The 21,205-nt window shown below is 37.3% G+C and overlaps 1 pseudogene; it reads left to right on the forward strand.

Moving 5' to 3' along the window:
• The first annotated feature begins 2,290 nt into the window (after nucleotides 1-2,290).
• Nucleotides 2,291-17,958, forward strand: LOC110585861 (annotated as a pseudogene).
• Nucleotides 17,959-21,205: the final 3,247 nt, after the last annotated feature.

Consider the following 21,205-nt stretch of genomic DNA (forward strand, 5'->3'; position numbering starts at 1 on the left):
AGATCACGCTAGTTCTGAATGGAAAATAGGTTTAGAGACAGATGAGAGAGAGCAGAATAAGTAGATGGAGGTGGGCTGTGGAGATGATGGTGGCTTGCATTAGTGTAGTGGAAGTGGCAGGAACAAGAAGAGGGTGAAGTTGGAAAGCATTTAGAAGACAGAATCAGCAGGATTTGGAGACTGGTTGGCCATATGAATGAGGGCTTAGCATCTAGCTAAGATAGGGGACACTGGAGAAGCAAGTTTGGGGGAAAGATCTCCTATCAGTTTAGAATATATTGAGTTTAAATAATTGTGAGCCATGTGAGTAGGATTTTAATTATGCAATTGCATTTATATGAGATGAAAGAAATTTATGAGAAGGGCATGTGGCTATCTACAGTATCTTGCTGGAATTAGAACAGACTTTTGAGGGAGCAGGTTTGTGCACTGGGACAGGGGATAGGATTGGGTAGGAGACCACAGACCTTTGAAGGGAATTGATAAAACCAGCTAAAGTGTTAATAGAAAATCCAAGAAGGTGAGTGTTGCCAACTATAAAGAAAATATTTGAAAGAGGGAAGATGGATCACGTATGTTCACAGTTGTTGAGGAACCCAGTGAAATAAATGACTTAAAGTCCATTGATTTAAGCAACAGAGGCATTTTTGACTTTTGACACAGTTGTTTCAAAGCTATTATTTATGAGTTAAGGAATGAATGTAGGTGAGGTGAAGAGAGAAAAGAGAGGCCGAATCTGGAGAGGAATGTGGACACCGAGGAGGGTTTTCCTTTTTCTTTTTTTTTGAAAGATTTTATTTATTTATTTGACAGAGAGAGACACAGTGAGAGAGGGAACACAAGCAGGGGAAATGGGAGAGGGAGAAGCAGGCTTCCCGCAGAGCAGGGAGCCCAATGTAGGACTCAATCCCAGGACCCTGGGATCATGACCTGAGCGGAAGGCAGACGCTTAACGACTGAGCCACCCAGGCAACCCAGGAGGGTTTTTCAATGGATGGGAATGTGGGTGGCACATTAAGATTATTCTGGCACCACACTAAAATTGTCAAAATGTTGTTTCTTTGTTGCCTTTCTTTTTTTAATAAAGAGTTGCATGTTTTTATATCCAAATATTCCTATCTTTCACACAATCATTGACATTTAGGAAAGTCACAGAGCTATATGCCACTCTTAGGGGAAAAAAAAAGAGCTTATAATTTTATAACCCCCTGAGGATCTTGGAGAATCCACTGAAGGGCGTGCCTTGTGGGCAGGCTCACTGAGCACCCAAAGATCTATGGGTGCCCAATCACTTTCCAAGGACAGTAGGTGACTTGATGTCATATTACTCTCAATAAATACAGCTTGTTATGTATGACTTCAGATGGCCCTCTCTGTTCATTGCCACTTCACCTAACCCTCTGCCACATTTTTATACAACTCACGTCTTCAACCCAGTAACTTACTGAAGACCAGTCACACACATGCCTGTACCTTACCTTACCTCCTGGAGCTCTTGCCCCTCCTTCTCATCATATGGTGACCTAGAATAGTTGGGGTCCCATATTTTACACTCACCATATTCTTTTCTTTCCTACTTTGCTTTCCCGGTCTTACTATCCTCTACCATCAAGTAAAAATGACATGCATAAATAAACTCTGGGAAGTAGAAAGAGCCCTCAAGACAAAGTGTCAATCATGCCTGTTCCATTACAAATCAGTTTATGTTAAATTATATGCATTGACATTCTAATCTTCATATTATAATCAGTTAATTAGTAGTAATTAGTATAGTTTAGCCCAAAATAGCTGCCTTGAATCTTATATGCTTTTTGTAATCTTATTTAGGCCTCTGCAACATTTAACTATTTAAAACTATTTTTTAAAAAGAACAGTTTGGAACTTCTTGTAAATCAGAATTTTGTTTTTTGGTTTGTTTTTTGTTTTTTGTTTGTTTTTAATTTATAATGCCTTAACGTTAACTATAAAGAGCATGGGTGAATCACATGGTCTCATCTGGAATTTAGAAGGATGGTTTAGAATCTTTGTAGTGCTTGTGGTAGACAGAATAATTCTCCCCCAGGGGTGTGTGTTATCGTCCTTGGGACCTGTGAATGCAGCCTGTTTTAGGACAGAGGGGACTTTGCAGATGTGATGAAGTCAAGGGTCTTGTGATGGGGGAGTAGACAGGATCACCCAGTGTGATCACAAGGACCCTCACAAGAAGGAGGAAGGAGAGTCCGAGAGAGTGAGATGCAGCCAGGGAAGTGCAGGCCACATATTGGAAGCTGCTGCTGTCCTGGCTTTGAGGATGGAGGAGGCACCACCAGCTTCTCAGAAGCTGGAAGAGGTGAGTACATGGCATCCCCTCTAGAGACTATGGAGGGATCACAGCCCTGGTGACACTGAAATCTCTACCAGGTTAAACCCATTCCATGCATCTGACCTCCAGAACTCTAAGGTCATACATTTGTGTTGTATTAAGCCAGTAAGTTTGTGGTAGCTTGTTTCAGCAGCGGTAGGAAACTGACACAATATTCTATAATCACTCAGTGTCACTTACACAGTTTTTAACACACACACGTCTTGTTAATGAGTCAGCATTGCTGTATGTGGCTGTGGCTCTTCCTATCCCAACAGTAAGGGACACTCAGTGGAGGACAGAGAGGGAGACCAGCTCTGGCGTAGATCTGAGGTGACCTACGGAGACTGGGAAGGCCAGGGGAGCAGACAGAACTCAATCTCCACTTCCCTGAAGACTGGACCCATTAGAGACCCTACCTCTTACCCAGTCTGTGGGCCGAGTCCAGTTACGGAGTAGGGCCACATAGCAGCTCTGCTACCCATGTCTTCCGCTAGGCTCTCTTCCCCTAAAGAGGGAAGAGGATTACCCACATCTTCTTAAAGGAGCCCACCCATGAGTAACTGAAAGGAAAAACAAGAAAGAAATGTACATGACATTTGTTGCTGTTAAGCATTTTAGCTCTTGTTGGACCCCCATCACCCTCTTGTGTGTCTTAAAAAAATCCAGAGAGGACTTGTCTTTGCTCTCTAGGGGATACCACCTATCCATCAATCCTGCAGCAACTCAAAAACCATTCTGAATATATGTCTGTGGATGTAGAACACATTTAATACGTTCCCCTTTCTGACATTTGCTGACTGTGAAAAAATACAAATAAGGAAATATTTTTTTAAATCCCAGGAAAAATTCAAATGCTGGGTGAGTCTGAATCTGAACTGCCTTTTAATAAATCAACAAAATATTTGTGCTTCTCTCTCTTTGCCTGTGTTCAACGTTTGAATATATGTATTTTACCACAAAAATTTGCCAAAATTGTACCCCATATAAATACGTGTAGCTCACAGCACTTCCAGGGTAACTAGTGGCTCGAAATGATGACATTCTATTGTTACATCAGAATGCCCCCATTTCTGTGTGACAGAGCTCTTTACAGAAATATAAAGGAAAAAATGTGAATAAATCTTATTTAGCTGGCTCAGTTTAACACTCAAGAAATATGTGACTCATGCCATGAGGGCTATGCATAAAACACACAAAGAAAAAAAGAATTATTCCCAGTGATAATCATGAAGTAGTGGGGCTTGATGGTTTTTTAGCAGCTGTGTGCAAATCATTATATATCAATGGCCATGGGGAAACATTGTCAACATCTGGAGTTTTTATTAAACAAATACCAACAGCTACCATTTGATTGCTCTTTCCCAAAGCAGAGATTAAATAATAGTCCATCAGACACCGGCTGCATGAGATTCATCACAGCAGCCTATATTCTCTCCATCAAGAGTAAAGTAGCATCTTCCTGGCATTCTCCAGCATGCACAACTTGTGAGTGTGTGTGTGTGTGTGTGTGTGTGTGTGTGGCGGGGGGGGGTGTGTGATTAAAACTAGAAACAGAAGAAAAGAATACTGATCAGTAAAAAACATGCTTTCTTCCTTATTTAAATGGAAATTTTAAAAATTGAAAATGTGATCACTGCATCATAACATAGTCATGTATTTTTCTGTGAATTTTAGATCCAGCATGTTCTTTTATTATAGTATTAACATGTTTTTTAAAGATTGTTCACATGCAACAGGACCTGAAATGGATCATAATGAATTCCAAAGATAGAAATGGTGGGACCCATTAAAACAACAGCTACCAGAATTGGAGTGGGGAGACCACTTATTTGCATAAATGTTTTTACGTAAGTTTAAGAGTTATATGCCTGGGATATCAGGCTGTTGATCTAAATATGAATTAGAACTTTGTCAGTGCTATGTAAGGGCCATATTAAACAGAAACGTGGCTTTGAATGAGCATATGGCAACATCTGTCCCAAAGATTAGTTGGTCTCTCCCATATTGAAAAAGTGAAAGTATAAAATCTTATTAATAAGCATCATTGGAAATCTCTTGTGTTTGTGCTACTGAAAACTTGTTCCTCAAACCAGCATTATCAGGATCACCTGGGAGCTGGTTAGAAATATAAATTGCTGGACTCTACAACTAGACCTTTTGGATCACATTTTGGAAGTGGGGCCAAGTATCTGTGTTTTAGCAAGTTTTCTAAAGGGCTTAGATGCATGCTAATTTAGAGAATCACAGGTTTATACAATTTGGGAGTACCAGTGGATTTATTTGAAAAATATTGGGAATACTCAAATTTATCTCAACCCCCTGATCATTGGTCATATAAGGACTCATAGTCTACATATATAGTTTTCAAACACGCCTCAGAAAAATCCCTTTTATGTTTCATTTTGTAGAAATGTCATATATGTCCATCTAGCACTTTTTCCAAATTTAATTTTAGATGGAGAAATGTATATCTTTAATATACAGTAGGAGGGCTCTTTTAGTTGATACGGATGAAAAATAATTGGAGTAAAAACAATTGTCAAGACTAAGAAAAAACCTGGGGGTGATGTAGTATTTGAAAGTGCTTTCTAGATTATAAAAACTAAATATAATAGTTGAAGTAATATATAGAGTAAGTGTTGGATTAATATTATTCTGAATACCATGACATAGACTTTTGCCATTAAGATATTTTAAAGAATATTTAGACACTAGTAAGTGCATCATTTAGCTGTATTTCAAATGGAGTTCATAAATTAATTCTGGCTCAAAAATAGGAGTTAATTATTTTCATATAACAAGAATGTGTTGCCAGGAAAGTTGCTGGAACAATGTCAGCAATTTGCAATTCTCTTGCTTTGCTTCCATGGTTGCAATATATCATCAAGTCCATGTTCAAGGAAAGTAGAAGGGGAGAAAGCACAGCATGGGATCCATTTATCCCTTTAATCAGAAAAGCACATCTTTTTCTGTAAAACCCTCCAGTGGGCCTTGGTTTAAGGCTCATTGCCAATGGGGCCACCTTTAATGGGAGGTGACGAGGGAGAGGGAGATGAGAATGACTTTTACATCAACCTGTCAACCATGTCTGAATGGCCAGCCCAGGGCTGGACAAAACCCAGGTCATTTTCAGCTCAATGATTTTTTAATCAACAAATAACTTGTTTAGTGATTAATGTAAACTACCAACATGTTCTTGAAATAAGCTAGTTGGGTTAACCCTACAAATGTGTTTCAAGATGAGCATCTATTTATAGGCTCTTTGTCTCTGAGGATTCTAATAATGGGTTGAGTCCATGCGATAGGAAGCACGTAAGTAGTCATTTTTCTCATGTCGTATCTCCAACAAGATATACTAATATAAAACAGATGCTCATATCCTACTTTGACACTTACCTAAGGAGATGCACTGCATGGCTGTCCTCAGTGACCTATTCTAGTATCTCTAGGCACAGTACCTCAAGGATGCTCACCTAGGACATGGGACTTTGTTAAGCGCAACTCTATCAGCAGCAGGGAGCTGAACTCAATGAACTTTCAAGATCTCTTTTAAGGCTATTATCGGATTTGCCTGCCTGTGTAGTCTCAGGACTTGTTTATATCCACATGAGGTCAATGCTTCCTCCCTCCTATTAATTTTCCTGCCATCTGTGCTACCAGATGTAGTGAGAACAGGGGAGGCACTCCACCCTGGGGAAGAAAAGGCAACTCCGCCCAACTGCTCTGCCCCTGCCTCAAAATCGATTCTTCTCTTTGTTCCAGGAGATTTGTGCTCTCACTTGCCAAAAGTAAAGGTCTTAGTGTACAACCAAGTTGAAAATGGCCATCCATTCATTGCAAAAAAGATTCAACCTGAATGGATAATATTGCATATATTTATTCATTTTTGCTATTTATGAAATAAGTTGGAATGTGTTTGCTAGCTAGAGATATGCTAGATTACAGCTTAGCATAGTTGAGTGGTTGGCCAAAGATAAGTGGGATAAAATTCACTCAGAGGAGAATTAAGAGGAGCATAAAGTAGGGAAAGTCAAGGGACTGAGATCATTTATGACAGGGATAGAAATGACATAAGTTCCTACACTCACTCCTGAAGCAAACTTGTAAATTATCCCCCAAAATGTGAGATACACCCAAAAAGGAAAGTTCTGAACTGATGATGACCTGCATTACTTCTGGCTCTTCAGGGCTTTTCTTATGAATTTTGTACCCTTGACATTATAGCCCTGAGAATAACGGGATACTTTGGGAAAGAGTATCCCTTAGCTTTGAGTCAGTAGCTTTGTAGTCTGTAGCTAAGAGGGATTGCCAAGATCACCCATTTATCTCATTCATGTTACAACAACTGAGGCGTGCAGAGATGTGGTGATATTCCCCAATACTTTGTCACATGGAGCTATGTGCTGCAAATAGTGCACTCTTTTAACAATTAACTCTATGACATCTTTGGCATGTTAATATTTTAGTTACACATCCATCTACATGTCCTATCCACCAAATTTACTTAGTATTTACTGAGTGGAAAAATCACTTCTCTTTATATCATATGAACATCAGCAGATTTTAGGAGTTGGGTCTAAATTAGGCCTGAATCATTCCTAATGCTTTCATGATGTTCATGAAGATTAGATATTTGGCTGAATTGAATAAGGAATGACAATAGCAAAATAATAATAATAATAATAATAATAATAATAAATAGGTTATTAGTGTAGTCTATCCAAGTTATGCTTTTCACTGACTCTTTGACCTTGGATAAATAACTTAACCTGCCAGAATCCCCATTACGTTAAATTGAGATCATTAGTCTACAAGTGGATCTGTTAAGTCTATAAGCTTTGTCCTTTGTCATAGAAAATTGCCTATTTTAGTTGTACTGAATTTTAAAATATAGTTTAAAAAAAGTTATCCAAAAGGTGTATTGGAGTTCTATCCAAGAAAAAATAATAAAGAGAAACGTGTTGGGAGAGACAAGTTCAACACGAGTGCCTGACTTCTGACCACAACCCTGAAATCGCCGGAGGCCCAAGGGAAAATATCAGTATGTACATTTGGGAAGTCAAGCCAGCTGAAAGGAAACTACAGATTTTTTCATCTCAGACTTAGGTTCTGGCCACCAGCTCCCATGTGGTTGAATGGCATCAATTTCAGTACACAGATTATCCATGCTGAACTGCCCCTGTGGCTTAGCAACTTCTGGCAGTTTTAGTCTGATTAGCTCAACAGCTAATTTCCAAGTCATTGGGGGAAATTGGAAACTGATGTGTATCAACATTGGTAGGATGTGATTATCCATCCTATTCCAACTATAAATGTTCTCAGACTATACTAATAAGTAGAGTCGGACAAACTTTTTAGGCAAAGCATGAGTATACTCTGCTCTTAAGTCCATTGTACTCATCCTGTTACCCTATAAAATACAAGGCCAATCAATGTCTATGGCAGTTTGCCATATATACAGCTCCGTGTTATATGCATTTAAATGTTTATGTTACTGAGCTTTTACAATCAAGTGATCAGTGCAAACTGTATAGTAGTATTTGATAGGAATTGTCAGGGAAATTACTTCCCTTAAAATGGAAAAATAAACAACAGATAAAGTAAAGCACACATTGAGTTGACAAGAGGAAAAGTGTCAGGAGATTTTAGTTTGGTCAGGAGGATTAGAAAGACATTATGCAATCTTTTATGAGCTCCCTTCACTGTTGGCAGCCTACAGAGTTACCGAGAGCAGGCATCCTCTTCAACTTCAGAAATAACTCAACGCTGCTCTCCTGATGAACACAGTGGCAAACACAGCGGGCATTATGATAGGGACCAAACTGCCCCTTGAGCTATTCTTTCCCTGGATAGTTGTTGCTACACCTTAGAAAGAAATTCAACTTGGAGTCATCTTACTTTGCCTTTTCTAATCTTCTACCTGTCCTTTGAGTCTGCCCTTCCACCCTTGAGTTACTTTGTGATTCTCTTCTCAGGGAGCTGCTAAATCAATGAGCATTTTAATGGAGTTCCCTGTTGTGAAGATACACAAGACTCAGAAGATATTTCTTGCTTAGAAACTTGCAACACATTCTCACTATTATATGACCGAAGAAAATGCTGTAGTTAGATTTTTATTGGAACTCCAACAATACTGAAACAAGAGGCAATGGAAATATCACAGATGGATATCCAAGTTGATATTTCCATATGGCAGCTATGATAAAATAAGACCACTGGATTTGGAGATACAGAACTTGGTTTTAAATCCCAGCCATCCACTTACCATATGACCTTGTGGCAGTGATCGGATTTTATGAGCCTCAGTTTTTCTTCTAAAATGAAGGAGAATAAAAATGACCTCTTCCCCCAAACTGTATTTAATGACTAAAATATAGGCCATGTAGAAGCACCAACTGGCCCATGAAAACTTTCAAAAAGCATTTATGAGAAGCTGCATCTGAATTTGTATACTAATTCCAAACTCTTTTGCTATTTGTCTGGGGATTAAGTTCATTCTTAAATATCAAGCTTAGCCTTGAACATGTACCTAAAAATTAGATACAGACCAAATCATCTATAGAATTTTGAAATCAGATATCTGTTTCATCTTATTATTCCGACCTCTTCAAATTGCTATAGACAACAGAATACTCCAGGAACACAAAAAAAAGAGTCCAAATTCATCAGCGATTTGTAGTCAGTAGACATTGTCCACCACCCCAAAAAAGACTTCATCTATAAGGAAGAGACCATTTGTTTTCATGGCACTGAATCTTAGGATCATTAATGGAAGAGAATGAAGTTCACTTATTATATTAGACTAGCATAGGTAATTGGTGGATTGACAATTAGGCTTAGCATAATTGTTTTTCTTTTCTTTGTACAATTGTGTTGTACAATTGTGCATAATTGTGTTTCATTATAAAACACATCGTTTATAGTTTAACATCATTTTTAAAAAATATCTTATTTATTTATTTGTCAGAGAGAGAAGGAGAGAGCACAAGCAGGAGGAGCTGCAGGCAGAGGGAGAAGGAGTCTCCCCTCTGAGCAAGGAGCCCAATGCAGGACTCGATTCCAGGACCCTGGGATCATGACCTGAGCTGAAGGCAGACGCTTCACCTACTGAGCCACCCAGGCATCCCTAGTTAACACCATTTTTATAACAAATACTTACATAAAAAAGTGTAGGGTTGAGAGATTGAGATTTTCCTATAATTTATAATAGGCTGCCTGGCTTTGAAAAATAATTTTCAACTTTAATTATTGTAATATGTAAGTTGGAACACAAAACAGACATATATAAAGTATATATATAAAGTAAAAAGAGGTAGATAAAAAATGATGAATTAGATATGCTGATTCAATTTAATACAGTAAATGATTGGGATACATTCTAGACTGGATATGGTAAAGCAAAAAACAATGAACTGGAAAATAGAAATAAAGGATTTATATAAAAATCAATACAGAGAGTCAAAAACAAAAATGTTAAGAAATATTATAAACATGTAGGATAAAAACTGAATCTCTGTCATGTCTAGTGGTATAATAGTGATTGCAGGAGAAGCAAACAATTTTCTGGAATGTGAAAAAGAATAGTTTTCTACTGCAAGTGACTGTGATTGCCATGGAAGATAAAAGAAAGAAACTCCTATTTAGGTATATGGTAATAATACTAAAGAATACCTAGTATAAAGTGATATTTTTAAAGCTACAAGATATAGATGATCTACAGGTGAGGAAAACCAGACTAATGGTAAAAACACAAAGCTTAAAGAAAATAGCAGCATTATTCACAATAGGCAAAAGGTGGAAGCAAGACAAATGTTCACCAAGAGATGAAGAGATGAAAAAAATGTGATATGTACTTACAATGGAAAATTATTCATCCTTAAAAAGGAAGAGAATCTTGTCACATGCTACAGTATGAATGAAACTTGAAGACATTTTGGCAAGTGAGCTAAACCAGACATAAAAGGGGAGATACTGTATGATTTCAAATACATGAGGTCTCTAAAGTAGTCAAATGCATAGAAATAGAAAGTAGAGCAATGGTCACCAGGGGTGGGGCTACGGATAGATATGGATTTTCAGATGGACAAAATGAAAAGGTTCTGAGAGCTATTTAACTTCTGAACCATATACTTAAAAATAGGCAAGATGGTAAATTTTATGTTATGTGTTTTATACCACAACAAAACAAAAACTTAAAGGCAATGACTAATAACTTCAAAGTAATCACAAAAAAATAACTGTTAGCTGGTAATTTTAAACTCAGCTAAAGAGACCAAGACTGATAATGGATAAACACAATTTGAATAGCAGTGTGCCTTAAATTTTTTTTTATTAAAATGATTGTTTTAAGATATTATCTACTTAAACAGAAATAAGTAGCCCGCATGTGGAAGTGGATTGAAATGATGACAGCACTATGCAAGAGTAAACTCAAGGGAAGCGAAACTTCTGGAGAAATGCCACGAGAGATGAAGAGGCAATAAATTTGAAACCAAAGCTGGGTTTTTGTCTGTTTGTTTAGTGTCTAATAAGATATGTCAGCCTTGGCCAGAGAGGCAGCTGGGAGGCAGAATGAGCCCACAGACATGTGCACCAATATGGATACGTATTCTAAAATGCCTAGTGGAAGGAGCAAGATGCATAATGATGTGGAGTATGCAAGAATTTTTTATATTAAATATGAAGATCTTATGTTAGAGGAACATCTTTAGCAACTGTATTCAGGATGAACACCAAATTGAAAATAATGAACTTTTTGGGAAAGGACAGAATCAGAATGAACAAGAAAGAGGCAAAATGGGGCTTCAACTGTATCTACAGTTTATTAATTCATTAAGACTATGCTCACACTAATATCACTAAATTATAATATTTGATGAAAAGGTGACAGACAGGTATTTATTTTTATCTTTTTTTCCCTAGTTTTTAAAATTCTTAAACTCAACTACATAGTAACACAAAAAATAAATTAGAAAAAAAAATACAGTGCACCTCCGCAAAACAAGCTTGAAGACATTTTTAATTTCTTGCCATTCCAAATCAGTGTAACCCCTCATCAGTCAATTACAGCTGGTATGACCTGCACTTACTCAGTGACAGATTTCACTGACCATGGAAAAACTTCAAGGGTTAACATCTCACAAGTTTAAAACTGTTTCACAAATTTTTTTATTGTTCATTTTTATAATAACACACATTTTTGAAATAGAACTTCCTGGATTGACCTCATTCAACATGGCACCAGACCCAAGTTCAGAATCTTCATTATCAAAATAATATGTAGCTTTCCAGAGTGCCTGCGAGCTCACCTGCACGCCAGGCTCCCAGAGTGTCGTACATTTATTTCAGCACTGCACTTTCTCTGAAATCTCTCATAAATCTGAAAAACACTGGTGCATTGCTTTACAACGTCTGGTTCTTAGCGGAAGGTTATGGTGTGGCGTGGTACTCAGAGATTTGGGAAGGAGACTCAGTACAAACGGACCCCTCATTTAGGAATTTTCAATGCAAACAAAACAGATCTGGGACATAACCATCACCCCTATGCCTTCGGTATGAAGAAAATATGTGATAAAAAATTTAGAGGAATGTTTTCATTAATTTCAATTGAAGGAATATATTTAAGGCTGACACTTTTCTAGATCCTGTGGGAAACATGCAGATGTTTAGATACAATTCATAGACTTCAAGAACTTAATGTTATAAAAGGGACACAGGGTATATATAAATAATAATATAAGATAGACAATTTGGGGGGCATGAAGTTTCATACGAAGTTATACACAGAGAAAAATTAGAAAGGCCTTCTGAGAGTCATAAATGTCAATCTGGGCATTGATGGATGAATAGAAAGTTCACTTAGACATGTTTAAAATGTTTTTTTCTAATGATAAATGTAACATGCATTCACTTTGGGGACAGAGGGCCCTTCAGAGGAGCACAATGGAGGGGATTTCTTGTTGTGTATGATATGCCTGTGGATTTCAATAGATAGCCCCTCTATCCCATGAGGGGTCCCATCAGGGTAAGCACGACTTCTTGCTCCCTGCTGAGCAAGGAGTCCACATTCCCACAGGAATGAATATAGCTGAAGGAACTGGGGAGCCTCTGATTGCTCCCAGGGCACGTTTATACTGTGGAGATGGCACTTTTCCTCCAACGTGGAAACAGTTTCCAGGCTTCCACTTTTACCGGGGGAGAGCATTTGGAATAGCAGTCAGAAAGCAAACTGAAAACTGTGAAGACAAGAACAAACATGGTGTGTGTGCGGAGTAGGGTGGGGGACCAGAGTGGCTTGATGTTTCCAGGCACCTGATGGCTGAAGTGGTGTAGGAAGTTTTATGGTTTATAGAAATTGTTTTGGAAATATTTACAGGTTTAAAAATATAACCACTTTAACATATTCTATTGCTCATTTAAATTAAATATGTCTCAAGCTCTTTAATAGCAAATTTTGGTTACCAAAAAAAAAGGCAATCCAAATATTCTCTTTTCTGTTTGTCAGCTCTTTTCTAGGTGTTAGCTTGCTTACTGTTCTCCTGGATTTTTGCCTTTGTTCCATGGGAGCCATGTGCTGGGCCCTGCTCCATGCTGGTTCTGGAGTTAGGAAAGATGACTGCACGAAGCTTCTCCTGCAGAGAGCTTGACATCTCTTGCCCGATCTCTGTGTCCTGTCCTGTTCTGGAGTCACCAAATCTTCTGTTGGATGCTTCTCAGTGCCTCCCAAAGGAATGCCTTTGGCTCGTTTTTAATACATCACAGCATAGCTTAAACTTGCTTCTGAGATCATGAAAGAAAGAAAGCATGTAGGCTTCTGAAGACCGGGGCTTGTCCAGCTCAGCCTTGTGTCACCTGCGAGTCCAATGCCCACAGTCAGAATTCCAAAAGCAAGTCTCCACTTACCTCCTACAGTCTGCATCAGAGCTTCAAATTTTGAGATTTTGGATTTAACAATTTCTTTATCTGGTAACACTTCATTTTGCCCATTCTCTCTGACCAGGATTGTTATAAGAGCTTCACTCTGCTGCAGTGAAAAGCAAATATTAAATGTTCTCAGAGACTTTTCAAACATTATTTATTAATTTATTTTAAAGACTTTATTCATTTGCTAGAGAGAGAGAGCACGCACAAGCAGGGGGAGGGGCAAGCAGAGGGAGGGGGAGAAGCAGGCTCCCCGTAGAAGAGGGAGCCTGACCTGGGGGCTCGATCCCAGGACCCTGGGATCACGACTTGAGCCCAAGGCAGACACTTAACCAACTAAGCCACCTAGGTGCCCCTCAAACTATATTTAAATAAGGAAGTTTAAAAGTTATGCTTGTATACCATGATAACTTTTCTGTAACCCACACATAGATACATACATATATTTTTTAATATTATGTATAAATTTAATTCCTGTGTAATGATTTATTGTTGAAAATAGAAACACACTGTATAGAAATTTCCCATGTTGCCAAGTTTAATTCATTATAAAAGAAATCCTGGTCTCTATGTTTATTATTATTATTATTATTATTATTTTAATTAAACCTGAATTTTCATAAAAGGTGATGGCTTTAAGTGAGAGATCCATATACATGTCAGTCATGTGTTTCTAATGTGTTTTAATCCTGAGATTTCTCAGTAGACTTGAAAACATTCCTGCATCTGTTATGAACAAGGGATTAAGTTGATTATTTGAATATTTAGCTTGAGGAGAAAAGGAAGAAAGGCTTCTCTCTTTATAAAAATAAGAGAATACAACTTATTTATCTTTAATGATAGGATATTGGAAATAGTGTCCTTAATGATTCCATTATCTATTGTCTCATGCACAAAAAAAGAATAACACATGGAATTTCCTCTAAAATTCACTATTAAGAAAATAGAAGAGGGGCACCTGGGTGGCTCAGTCGTTAAGCGTCTGCCTTCAGCTCCAGTCATGATCACAGGGTCCTGGAATGGAGCCCCGCTTCGGGCTCCCTGCTCCGCGGGAAGCCTGCTTCTCCCTCTCCCACCCCTTCTGCTTGTGTTCCCTCTCTCTGTGTGTCTCTCTGTCAAATAAATAAATAAAATCTTTAAAAAAAAAAAAAAAGAAAATAGATGAGTCGGGATGCCTGGGCAGCTCAGTTGGTTAAGGGACTGCCTTCGGCTCAGGTCATGATCCTGGAGTCTCAGGATTGAGTCCCACATGGGCTTCCTGCTCAGCAGGGAGTCTTCTTTTCCCTCTGACCCTCCCCCCACTCATGCTCTTTCTTTCTCTCTCTCTCATTCTCTCTCTCAAATAAATAAATAAAATCTTTAAAAAAAAAAGAAAATAGAAGAGTCACAGGTAACTTATTTTTGTAGGTGACTTTATCAATATTGGTATCAATCATTCTAAACTTTGTACTTCCTTCTGTGTGGAAGCATTGAATTATGCATTATGTGTTATATTTATGAGTGGGATATCCATTCATGGGTCAGCCAGACAGTGATTCAGTGTTTTCCATATGACAGTCAGTCTGATAGATCCCCAACAGTATAATTGTTTAATAAGAATTGCCAGAGAAAGAGGAGTAAGGACAACAATGTATACACACACCTAAAAACATTGTTGCTCTGTGTTTATGTTTATATATATATATATATATATATATATACACATATATATATATATATAACTGGAAACATATGCAGATAAAGTATTAAAGTATACCTATGCATTATCATATAAATATATATGTACACATATTTCTTCACTCCTACTTCTTTTTCATAGCATTTATCAGTTTGTAATTAGTACAGTAATTTGTGCAATTATTTGCATTTTGACTGCTCATGAAAGAGGTGTTAACATAAAAAACAAACGAGACCAACTTTGAAAATTGCCTGAGCAGACAAACCACTTTAGTTATACAAGCAAAGCTTCATTTAAGTAATTTTGCAAGGCTAACTTGACCTGAGTCATTTCTTGCTTATGTTTCTGAAAGTCAGAAGCAAAACTTGAACTGTTTCCCAAGGTTGATATGAGGTAATCACTGACTGGATTCTCTATTATTTAAGAAAATTCTAATTCTAGGGGCACCTGGGTTGGCTCAGTGGGTTAAGCATCTGACTTTGGCTCAGGTCATGATCTCGGGGTCCTGAGATTGAGCCCCATGTTGGGCTTCCTGCTCAGTGGGGAGTCTGCCTTTCCCTCTGCTCCTCCTCCTGCTTGTGCTCTTTGTCTCTCTCTCAAATACATAAATAAAAGCTTTTAAAAAATTCTAATTCTATAGCCTCTCACTGTGAAGAACACAGTCACTGCTTCTCACTATATAAGCTGCTTTATAACAATACATCCCTGAGCCTCATTCCATGTTTTGGTTTGCAAAATGTCTTTTTTTTGTGTGTGCACAATAAACTTTTACTAATTATTGCTTCAGTGATTCATTGATTTTATTTCTGTTACTTCTGAAGTTTTGGCCATGTGCACTAAGTTATTTGGCTTCAGGAGAGCACTGGGCTGCAGTGCCTGCTGAATGCAGAAAGTAAGTAAAACAGAGTAAATCCCAAAGATTCACCTTGTAAGTCAACAACAAGACTGATGATCTGTGTCTATAGGGAGCTCAATGGTATCAATAAGAAATTGGGAGGGGACTTTTAGGAAGGGAGAAGAGAGGGCATATCTAAGGATGTCCTCTAACCAGAGACCAAAGTGTCCTTGGAAAGTACACAGCAATTCTTTTTTTTTTTTTTTAAAGATTTTCTTTCTTTCTTTCTTTCTTTCTTTCTTTCTTTGAGAGAAAGAGAGAGAGAGAAACAGCATGAGAGGGGAGAGGGTCTGAGGGAGAAGCAGGCTCCCCGCTGAGCTGGGAGCCCGATGTGGGACTTGATCCCAGGACTCCGGGATCATGACCTGAGCCGAAGGCAGTCGCTTAACCAACTGAGCCGCCCAGGCGCCCAGTACACAGCAATTCTAACAGCATTCTAATTTTACAGGAAATGCCAAAACATCTTCAGTATATATTATGTAAGTTGTTTAAGCACTAAGTACACACATGCAAAGCAAATTTCCCAAATGTTTTCTATTAATATTGCATTAGAATAAGAACCTTTATTGGACTTCACTCAGTGTCAAACGATCACTGCCCCAGTTAAAATCAAATTATGTTTTCTCTTGGAAATCATTTCTGCTTAACCCTAGGAATGAACTAACAAATGCATTTGAAGGTATTATAGATTGTTTTGATTTTTATCTGCATGTAAATTTTGGAACATATATAACAAATGTTTCAAGGAAAATTAAGTGGAAATTAATTTAAGTCGAGAAGTTCTAGGGGAACAAAATTTTTCTTCTCATTTGCCTTTGGATGGACTATTTCTTTAAAAACAAAAAACAGCCAGGAAAATCTCTAAGAAAAGGTGTGTTTTACTTATTTCTCTACAGAGGTCTCATTTCCTGGAGACTATAATCTAGGAAAGTTACTTTGAGTCAGTAACAATGTAGATAGCATTTCCCAACATTTAAGTCTTTATAATCATTTCAAAGTGAAACCCATAAAAAAAAGTGATTACAGTTTTAATCACCTAGTGCAGATCTACACACTCACACAAATTATATGGTTCACAAGTTGGATTTTAATTACTTCCTTCAACAGGAAATCATTGTTAGTTATTATTTAACAACTGTATTTGTCACTGGCCATGAAGTTTTGATCTATTTTAGCTAAAATGGCATTCATTTTATATGTAAAGTTATTTAAAAATACCCCAATACTACTAGAAGGAAGAAAATAGCACACTGTATACTATGGTATATCACATTTCCCATGATTATATATACATGCCAACACACAAATGAACACGCGCATATCATCCAAGTGAGACAGAGAGAAAGACAGAGACAGAGAGACAGAGAGAGAGAGAGAGAAGGAGGGATTTTCACATTCCTCTGTGGCATGTTTGTACCTAATATTCACTCTATTTCATATACAGATTATGTATTCCCTATGAATATCTTCATATTTTTTTCAACCTTGAGTAAATTTGAATTTTCTAGTTCTTTCTCATCTTTTCCAAACTCTAGCATTGTGTACATTTCCCTTTTTAGGCATTGGAATAAGCAATTTCAGAATCAGCCTTAATTTGGATAGGTTCAATTTAGTTCCTTTGGAAATTCTGATATTTTTGGTGATTAAAATACATTATTAAAATCATCTAGGGACTTTCTCTTCAACGAGGTGGCAGAGTGATTTGATGCTGGTGGCTTTGAAGCAAACACAGGGACACAGATCTTTGTGAAGAGCCTGACCAGCAAGACCATCGCCCTCGAGGTCAAGCCCAGTGATACCACGGAGAATGTCAAAGCCAAAACCCAAGACAAGGAGGGCATCCCGCCTGAGCAGCAGCATCTGATTTTTGTGGGCAAACAACTGGAGGATGGTGGTGCTCTCTCAGATCACAATAACCCAGAGAGAGTCCACCCGGCACTTGGTGCTTCTCCTGTGGGGTGGTATCATCATTGAGCCTTTCCTCCACCAGCTGGCCCAGAAATACAACTGCAACCAGATTATCTGCCCCAACTGTTACGCTCGCCTGCACCCCTGCTCTGTCAACTGCCATTGGAGTGTGGCCACGCCAACAACCTGCGCCCCAAGAAGGAGGTCAAATAAGTCTCTCCACCTGCTCTTCCTTTGCTGCAGGGCAGCCTCCTGCCAGAGCCCCAGGGCCCTGGGTCTTCAATAAAGTTTCCCTTCCCTTGATTGGAGCAGTAGAAACAAACAAACAAACAAAATCTATACATCTATAAATATAGATATAAAGATATAGATAGATAATAGATAGATGAATAGATTTGTTTTATCTCAATAGAATTGAAGAAGGTGCTGTGCTTAGATAAAGGGAGTGCCTTTTGCAGAAGAAGGCAGAAAGCTTGGTCAATGCTTCACACATAGTAGATACAGATCTGTGGCTGAATACATGGCTGTGCTTATGTCCAGAATTTCACTAAGCAAACCAGCTGTTTCATAATCTCTGGTCTGACTCTCCTCTAAAGTTGTCTAATGTCTCTGTGCATATTTGTCTAGTCCTCTGTCTTCCCGTGTCCTTGTAGCTAATTTCTGACATTTTCAGGGTAAAATCAAATGCTGCCATGCTGAGAAATCTTCTGTTATCCACACCCAATACATGTTGGTATCTGAAGAAACCTTTACCCACGTCTCTATGCACAGAACAAAAACGTCTGTGCTTACTGCTCCTACTTGCCCTTAGGCTGATGATCCCAGTCAATGCAATATGGAAAAGAATCAAAAGGCATAAATACTGAAAGAAAAGAAGAGCAATCTTTATCTGTGGGTAATGTGATTATTTATGTAAAATCCTATGGAATCTATAGAAATTCTAGAAATACAAGTGAATGTAACAAGATTAATGAAAGCAAGATTGATACATAATCAATTGAATTTCTATGTACTGGTAGCAAACAATTGGAAAATTTAAATCTAAAAAATATTCTATTTAAAATAGCATCAAAAACATGAAATTCATAGATATACATATATATAATTATAACAACAGATATGCATTAAAATCTTGCTGGAAATAATTAAAGAAGACTTAACTAATGGAGAAGCTCGAGTTCACAGATTAGAAAACTCAATATTGTTTGAAATGCCAATTCCATCCACATTTATCTAATCCCCAAATTTAATTTTTCTCTCATCTAATTAAAGTTATAATAGTTTATGGTATTGGTTTTTGTGCTGATTTGATGATTATAAATTTTATGTGAAAATGCAAAGTAACTAGAATAGGCAACCCAATCTTGGAAAAGAACAAAACTGGATGACTTGCACCTCCTGATTTCAAGTCTTATTGTATATTCACAACAATCAACACAGTATCGATTTGACATATGGATAAGCAAAGAGATTTGTGTAACAGAGTTACAGAATAGCAAGCCTTGAAATAGAATAGCATGTATTTGTCAGTTCCTTTTTAACAGAGACAATAAGGCAATTTGATGGAAAATGGAAGATTTTTTTTTCAATGAAACATGCTTGAATTGGATTAATTTATGGGAAAGACATGAACTGGGGTCCTGACTCATACCAGTAATTTATAAAGACTACTACAGAATGACTGAAAGGATATAAAGCAGGAATGGAAGGTTAACTGAACATTCAAAAATGAATTAATGTGAGGAGAAAATTCACACAATTATTTCTATAAATGTGGGAAAAGCATTTGAAAAAAAATTTGACACACAGATAATTAAAAACTCTAACAAACTAGGAATGTAAGAAGACTACCTGAATATTATAAAGTATACCCACATGTTATTTTAGATGAGTCACAGACATAGAAAGTAAAACTACCCATCTTGTATAAGGAAGCATTGCAGAATATTTTAATGACCTGGGGTAGACAAGATTCTTATATTGTGATCATATCTGATAAATTTATACCTCAGGGTTTCTTTTGTTGTTGTTAGTTCTATTGTCAACATCATTATTTATTTTGAATCCAATTATTCATTGGTAATATATGAAAAAGCAAATGATTTTTTTTGTGTTAATCTTGTTTCCTGCAACCCTGGTATGTTTGCTTACCAATTCCAGCAGTCTTTCTTTTCTTTTATATTATTTTTTTTGGAGTTTTCTGCATAGATAATCATGACATCTGCCAATCTGTATAGCTTTATTGCCTTGTATTGTTTTATTGAACTAGCATGACTTCCAGTCTGATGTTAGAGCAGAGTGGTGAGACCATATCCTTGCCTTCTTCCCCATCCTAGGGAGAAAACATCCAGCTTTTCACCACTTAGTAAGATGTTAACTGTACCTTTGTGTACATGTGTTTTATCAAGTTGAGGAAGTTCTGCTCTATTTCTAGTTTGTTGAGTGTATTTATCATGAATGAGTATTTGAGTTTGTCAAATATTTTTTCAACTTCTATTGATATACTCATACGAGTTTTCTTTTTTATGTTGTGGATGTAGTAAGTTAAATTGACTGATTCTCAAATAGTAAGCCAGCCTTGTATATGTGTCATATGTCTTACTTGGATGTGATGTTTGATGTTTTTGTATATTGCTGAATTCAATTTTCTAATACTTTGTGGAGGATTTTTGCATCTGTGTTCATGAGAGCCGTAATGGAAAAAACAGATGACATGTTAGAGTAGATGATTAATATAAGAAAAGAGATGGAAGTGCTAAGAAATAATCAAAAGAAAATGTAAAAGTGAAAAAAAAAGAATTTTGACATGAAGAATGCTTTTGTGGGCTCATCAGTAGACTGGACACAGCCAATGAAATCATCAGTGATGTTGAAGGTATGTCATTGGTTATTTTAAATTCATGGTCTGATAATAGCAACATCTGTGTCATATTTGAGACTGGTTATGATGTTTGCTTTGTCTCTTCATGCTGTTTTCCTTTGTCCTTGTAATTTTTGTTGAAAATGGTCATCATCTGTCAGTGAATAGATGCTGAGGTAGTTAGGCCCTTAGTGTGAGGTTTTATGCTAATTTGGCTAGGAGTTTGCATTTAATGTTTGTTTTAGTTGTTGGTTCTAGAGTTTTCAAATTTCTCTATAATTCCTTTCCCTTTATTTTTCTGGACTTTCCTAAAAACTCTTTAGATAACATCTCTCTCTCCCAGCTCTTCAGTTATAATCTAATGTTTTACATGGGAGTCCTGGTGGTAAGGCAGTAAGGTTGGGAGAGAAGTTTTCTATAATCTTATGATTAAATCCTAGTCTTTTAGTGGAGCTAAGTCCTTGGGCTGTGGCCTTCATACGTATTTTTTAGCTTTTTCTTTCCTTTTCTCTTTTCTTTCCTTTTCTGTTTCCTGTCCTTTCCTTTCCTTCCTTTTCCTTTCCTTTCCTTTCCTTTCCTTTCCTTTCCTTTCCTTTCCTT

The sequence above is a fragment of the Neomonachus schauinslandi genome, chromosome 3 (genome assembly GCF_002201575.2).
Source record: "Neomonachus schauinslandi chromosome 3, ASM220157v2, whole genome shotgun sequence".
Taxonomy (NCBI): domain Eukaryota; kingdom Metazoa; phylum Chordata; class Mammalia; order Carnivora; family Phocidae; genus Neomonachus; species Neomonachus schauinslandi.